Raw genomic sequence first — 7351 nt, forward strand, 5'->3', positions numbered from 1 at the left:
GAGTTTAGATCAATTCACATTGCTAGTACTGCTGAAATAATCAGCTGTTTCCTAAGGTAGTTGCCCAGTCTCCAGTTATTTCAGAATCCATTGCTAAACATAAAAAGAATGCAGTTCTTTATTGGATACTTGTTCTGGGTCCAATGATAAAGGTAAGTGCATGGAATATAGAATTCATAAGAGCTGTGCAGTTTGTTCATATAGTAGATTCAAATGTAATCTAATAAGGAAAAATTCCAAGACTTTACTGTCTGCCTCTCCCTGGAGTTCTGTAAGCTGCCAAAAGACATAATTATGGTCATTGCTGCGTGTGTGCATTTGTCCACATACTGCCATTGTAGGTTTACAAAGTTAGCAAAGTTTGCTGTTCTTTTTTTTTTTTCTCCTTTTTTGTCTTTTTTCGTGACTGGCAACGGATCACAACCCTCAGTGTCGCGCCCGTACCGGACCGGGATCGCAACCCTCGGTGTCGCGCCCGCACCTCGCTCAGCCAGTGAGCCGCCGGTCTGTATGTGGGATCCGAACCCTCAGCGGGAGCGCCACTGCGCTCCCAAGCGGCGCACTGTAGCAGTGCACCACCGGGCCGGCCCAAGTTTGCTGTTCTAGTCAGAGGTGCTGTTGTGCCAACCAAGCATTTGTGGTTATTCACATCTGAAGCAAAGGGTAAAGAATTTAATTTTCAGTAAGAAAAAGAGCCTCCATGTGGGGAATCAGGCACTTTCATTTTGCTGGTGGGAATGCAAACTGGTACAACTGTTTTGGAGGGAAATTTGGCAATGTCTAACAAACAGTTGTTTAAAACTGATTTTTTTTTTCTCCCCTGTATTAGATGACTTCAAAGCCGGTATTTAGTCTGAGTCAGCATATTCACAATACCTGATGGTAGAGGATAAGAAACTTTCATAAGTTTTAGAGCCCCAAACTTTCTTATTTAGGTATTTTCTTAAAGTTCTTGAATGCAGTTAATACCAACAAAGAACTGGCTGTTAGGATTACTGAACAGAGTAGCCTCTAATCTTAAAATGGCTTTCTGGTACAACTACTTTGGGAAAAGGTTTGGCAATTTCTTATAAGTTAAATATACACCTACCCTTTGACTCAGCAATATCACTTCTAGGTATTTATCCAAGAGAAATGAAAAAATATGTCCAAATAAAAACCTTTACATGAATGTTCATAGCAACTTTATTCATAACAGCCCAAACTGGAAAAAAACCCAACTGTCCATCAGCAGAAGAAAAAACGGTAGCTATCCACACGATGGACTACAAATCTGCAGTAAAAATGAACGAACTACTGATACACACGTGGATGAAGTTCAAAAGCATTATCCTGAGAGAAGGAAGCTAGACACAAAAGAATACATACTGCATGTGCGTTAGTCCATTTCTGATGCTTATAAACAGAAATACTCAGAACTGGGTAATTTGTAAAGAAAACAAAATTTATTGCTTACAGTTTGGGAGGCTGGGAAGTCCAAAGTCCAGGGAACGTTAGTCCATTTCTGATGCTTATAAACAGAAATACTCAGAACTGGGTAATTTGTAAAGAAAACAAAATTTAGGGCCGGCCTGGTGGCGCACTGGATAGTGCGCCACTTGGGAAGCGCGGCGGCGCTCCACCTGGTGAGGGTCTTCTTTGGGAGTGACTTCAGCAATGCAGGGTGTCATATTGCAGGAAAGGCAGAAGCAAGAGACTAACTTACTTTGTCACTGGCTCTTCTTTTAGATTCCTTAGGACCATGCTCATGACCACCTACTGGATCAACCAATGGATTAATCTATTCACTCTAGCATGGTCCTCACAACTTAGTCACCTCTTCAAGGTCCCACCTTTTAGTTAATGTAATAGGATTTCCCACTCTTTTAACACTATCCCCCTTTTAATAGTGGGGATTAAGTTTCTAGTACATGAACTTTGGGGGACACAATTCGATCCGCAGCATTATGATCACATCATATGAAGTTTTTGAAAAGGAAAAACGAGTCTTTATTGAAAACAGTCACAACAGTGGTTGCCTGGGGGTTAGGAAACATGGTTGACTGGGAAGGGAGATGGAAATGTTCTATATCTTGAAAGAGATATGAGTTACCTGGATGTATCCTTTTGTCAAAACTCATTGAAATGCATACTTCAGACATGAATATTCTAATATATGTAAAATTTACCCTTTCCCCAAAAATAAAGTTGAAAACTTTTTTCTTATAAAAAAGGTCTTCCAGTTTCTTCTTAGCCATTTGCAAGCCTTACTTGAATTTTTAGCTTGAATGTTATGAATAAAGGTTGGAAGTTTGTATACAAAATTTACTCATTACTAGCTTATCTGAAAAAACAACAAAACCCCCAAAACTTGCTTATTGGCTATTTCACATTGTGCCCTTTCTTTAAACCTGAGAGCACAACCTTAATAAACAATAACATTAAGCATGAAGAATCAAAATAAAATGCACTAGGAAAAAGCAGCCTTACTCTGAATATACCATTCTGTCTGCACGGCACAGTTGTGAAAGGTGAATTTACTTTTCCCCAAGTGGTGGTAAGCAAGGTCTTGGTTACATCGTGACAGGCAATGGCCAGCCTTCATTTGAGAATCATGATATTACACTTTCACTTGATCTTTAGTAGTAGTTTCAGTGGGAGACACTCTACATTCCATCTCAGAATTTGAACTTTTACTATTTGTTGTGCTGACCTGTGTTGCCTGCCTAGATAGTGAATATGGCTGGATTTTATTTCTCAACAGCTTGGAGATGTTGGAAGAGAAGGCGGGTAGAGTTGTGGCCTGGAATAAGTTTTTCTTTGTGTTTATTTTTTTTAAAGAGCATCCTTTAAAAAGTTTATCCCTATTATTTTTTCTTAAATATCTAATGGCCTGATAATGTGTCTCATGAAAGGAAAAAGCATTCGGATTCTCATCGACTCTAGGATTTCCCTCTCTACCCCAACATCCTTTTGTGTTTCAAATGAGGAAGTCTGGTAATCTACTGAGGCTGTAATCCTGTGAGCACTCATCAATCCAAACGATCATCCCTCAGCAGTGAAATGACCTTGAGTGAACTTCAGAGAGATTAGCTGGAAGAAAGGATTAAACACATTTATGTGAGTGCAGTGCAGAGAGGAATGGAGGGTGAGCGAGGTGGCATTGTCTCCACGAATCCAGTGGCCACCTGGTGCATGAAGTGTGAGCAGCAAGACCCTAGATACTCACCTTACACCTTGGTGCGGATAACAGAGGCAGAGATGAGGGCGTATCACCATTTCCTAGGAGGTTGCATCAGGCTAGAATATATTGCAAAACAAGGTACTGTGAGAGCAATGAGGTATTTGTTTTATGTATGTTTTGTCATTTGTCCTCATTGTTAGCAGAATAATGATTTAATTAAGAAATTTTATTGTTTTAAAAATTTTACTTTGCTGCAATAGTGCCTTGAGTTTCTTGTTAAGAAATTTAAAAGGACTTTTTTGACTTTTTTTAAAAGATGCATTAATTAGTTATTACAGTGTTGTAGATGGTCAATTATTGAGATAGAAAGATTCACAATAATGGGCTGGACAGTCAGCTTGGTTGGGTAGAATGTGGTGCTGATAATACCAAGGTCCAGGGTTCAATCCCTGTACTGGCCAGCTGCCACCCCCAAAAAAAGATTCATAATAAAAAGAGATAATTTTTTTTCATTTTAATTAATTTTTTATTTGAGCATAGTTAATTGTGCATATCCGTAAGGTACAGCATTGAATATCAATACCTGTGTGCAATATGTGGTGTTCAAATCAGGATAATTAGTATATTAAACATTATACAATGTAGTCAGTTTTCATGGCCCTTTACCAATTTGTCCCTTTCCCCCTCCTTCTTTCCCTTTCCCACCTCTGGTAACTTCAGATTATGTTAAAAGAGGTAATTAAATATTCTGAAAAAACCAAATTGTTAGATGGACTGTATAAATATGGGCTTATTTTAAAAGCACATGTATGTCTGTACATACATATATGCATATTGAATGTCATACACCAATGAAACAACTGGTTAATTTTGGGTAAAGGAATGTTTTACCTTTCTTACTTTTTGTTTAGATGTATTTTCTATTTTTTTTTTAAAGTGACCAGTATATATTGCTTTTGTAAGATGAAAATCAGAATCCAGGTTATGAAATTCATGTCCCTGAAGAAAAACATTTGAGTCTGAAAGGCTTCATGTTGGACACATGAACTGGTAACAGACTGATGGCCTAAGAGCACTTCCCTTCAGTGGGATTGTGAGAAGGAGCATCATTTTAAGTGTGCCTTCTGTATATTTGGAAGCCAACAAGACAAATGCTCCAAGAGCTGGAGCAATTACTTGTCTCTAAAACTGCTTCTTTTATGGATGGGCTTATTGGTATGCTCCCACTTTTTTTTTTTTTTCTGACTTTAAAATGTTTATAACTCATTTATTCCCCTTGAGTCACAGGACAGAAAAGGTGATTAAAGCAAATGTTTTTGCCTCTTCCATTACTGTGTTTGTACTTGGAACCTGTTTCTTCAAGAGGGGGCAGTTATTAAATGGAGAAATGTACTTTTAAAATAAATTTATCATTGTTGCACTGTACTTTCTGATTCCTTGAGATGAGGGGAATGAAATTTAAGAGGTGACATACTTATTGGAATGTGTGTTAGTCAAGACCCATATTTTATGTAATTGTTGGGCATCAGGGAGAGTTAGCAGTTGGAGGTTTGCTTTTCCACTGACCCTTTATTTCCTCTTTTTAAAGAAAAAAATGTATATAAAATATTATTATAAAATGAATGCATGCCTATAAGTTAGGGTAACACCAGCTGCTGTGAAAACTCCCAAGTTTCAATGGATTAATACATTTTAATACACTGACTCTGGTCAGAGGGCCGTTTTCCCTCAGAGTTTCAGAGACCCTGGCTGCTTCTGTCTTGTGGGTTTGCCACCCCCAAGCCTTGGAGTAGTCACCTTACAGCCTGGAAGAGGGAAAAACAGCGTGAAGACACACCTATTTCTTAAATACTCGGGCTCAGAAGTAACACATCATTTTTACTTACCTCCCATGGGCATGCACTAGTCACATGACCGTACCTGGAGATAAGGGATTGGGGGAGATCAAGTGCCTGGCTAATCAGCCACCTTCCAGTGATTATGCTACTGTATGGGAGAGGATTACGACATTTTGGTGTGCAGCTTACCATCTCTGCCTCACTTATTGTAAAAATATTAAAGAAGTTCCTCTATACATACATATATATAAAGTTAACATAAATGATAATATTTTGTTCTGTATCTTGCTTCCTGTTTTTAATAACAATATTCTTTGAAATTCTTTTCCTGTCATTACATATAGATTTATCTGGTTTTATGTAATGGCTCCATAGTATTCTATTATATGACTGTATCGTCATGTATTTAACCAATCCTCTATCAATGGACATTTGCAACAGAACTTACTATAATAAATATCTTAGTTATCTACTTATTTTGCACTTGTGTTAATATTACCTTAGGTTAAATTCCTAGACTTGCAAATTTCTTGGCTAAAAGGCTGCATATTTAATATTTTGACAGACATTTCCAAATTAATCAACAGAAAGATTATACCCATTATGGAGAATCTGATTACACTCTTGCCAACTTTATATGTTATTAATCTTTGAAATAATTGCTAACCCCTCAGGCAGAAAAGATCTCATTTTGTTTTAATTTACGTTTCTTTCTTAGTGAGGTTCTACATTTTGAATGTATGTGTCCCTCTAAACTTCACATGTTGAAATCCTAAACCCCAAGGTGATGGTATTAGAAGGTGGGGCCTCTGGGAAGTGATAAGGTCATGAGGGCTCCACCCTAGTGAATGGGATTAATCCCCTTATAAAAGAAGCTTCAGAGAGCTGCCTCCTACTTCCATCTCTTCTGCCTGTGAGGACATTTATTATTCTTGCCCTTCTGCCATGTAAAGATGCAGCAAGAGGGCAGCATCGTGGAGGCAGAGAGCAGCCCTCGCCAGACACTGAACCTGCTGGAGCCTTGATCTGGGATTTCCCAGACTCCAGAACTGTGAGAAATAAATTTCTATTATTTACAAATTACCTAGTCTAAAGTATTTTGTTATAGCAGCAGGAACAGACTAAGACATGAGATTAGACATGTTTTAGATGTGTATTCATTGGCTATATTTCTTCTGTGAATTGTCTGTTTTTAGTCCATGCCTATTGTATTAGTTTCCTGTGGCTTCTGTAACAAATGACCACAAACTTGATGGCTTACAACAACAAATTTATTTTCTCACAGTTCTAAAGGCCAGAAGTCCAAAATCAAGGTGCTATCAGGGCCACTCTCCAAAGGCTATAGGGAAGATTCAGTTTCTTGTCTTTTGTAGCTTCTGGCAGCTCTAGGCATTTCTTGGCTTGTGACTGCATCATTCCAATATCTGTCTCCATTTTCACATGGTCTTCTCTGTGTTTCTGTCTCCCTGTCTCTTGGTCTAATCTGCCTTCTCGTCTCATCATATGAAACCATATTATATTGTTTTGCCCATGTGTAATGTTGAAGCCCCAAATCTGAGAGGGCACTCGCATAGTGTTTACCTGTTCCAAAGAAATCACCCAGAGGTCCAGCAGGTAGAGACATCTGTTTATTAGACTTATGAGAGACACCAGGGGTGGCCTGTTGGTAAGAAGTCCTCACCGCCACAGAGAACATACAGCAGTTATATAGTTAACAGATTAATGTAGGGGTGTAAATCATTTTGGGGCTTACATGCAGACCCTCACCCAGTTTACATAACTCAGAGCATGCCCGAGATGAGGCTGGATAGACAAATTAATCTTCCTACTACTCTCCTGGCACCAGAGTGTTTATTCATTTACTTAAGGTCTGTGCTCCCTCCAGGGGGCCTTTCCTTGAGCAACTACCTTGGCCAGGGGCAGTCTTCCAGGGGGGAGGGGGAACTCTGGTATACTCAGGAGGAGGGAATGGGGCTATGTGCAGCTTTTACCCTACACCCATGACACTGCTTCCAGCCAACAGACTTGACTGAATCCAGGGCTGGCGGTGGGCTGAGAATGGGGGTATAGGCATTAAGGGGCCTGTGCTAAGCAGTGGGGAGGGCCCAAGGTATGCTGGAAGGAGAGAGAAACAGATTCTCAGGCTAGGCTTGGCTTATTTCCCAGCATGCTGACCCTAAAATCACACAGAAAGAAATGTTAGGCCAAAAGTTTACACTACCTAGGCCTCTGTTTTAAGATTACTTCATATACATTTAGATGATTATTTTTGTTGAATGATGAGAGAAGCAGATTAGTGAGTGGACAGTCATCGTGTGGTAGTCGTCGTCCCCCCACCCCCCTACTCCCC

At 39.3% G+C, this 7351-nt stretch overlaps 1 protein-coding gene and 1 long non-coding RNA gene across 2 annotated transcripts in view; both read left to right on the plus strand.

Annotated features, from left to right (window-relative positions):
- The window catches only part of LOC103590301 (probable guanine nucleotide exchange factor MCF2L2), an 83980-nt gene that overhangs the window by 17031 nt on the left and 59598 nt on the right, over nucleotides 1–7351 (plus strand). The gene's annotated exons all lie outside the window — the stretch shown is intronic.
- LOC103590293 overlaps nucleotides 3032–7351 on the plus strand; it is a 6277-nt gene continuing 1957 nt past the window's right edge. Inside the window, exon 1 of the long non-coding RNA XR_550456.1 lies at nucleotides 3032–3301. This is a non-coding gene — a long non-coding RNA (uncharacterized LOC103590293). The remainder of the gene's footprint in view (nucleotides 3302–7351) is intronic.

The sequence above is a fragment of the Galeopterus variegatus genome, unplaced genomic scaffold (assembly GCF_000696425.1).
Source record: "Galeopterus variegatus unplaced genomic scaffold, G_variegatus-3.0.2 Scaffold47, whole genome shotgun sequence".
NCBI lineage: Eukaryota > Metazoa > Chordata > Mammalia > Dermoptera > Cynocephalidae > Galeopterus > Galeopterus variegatus.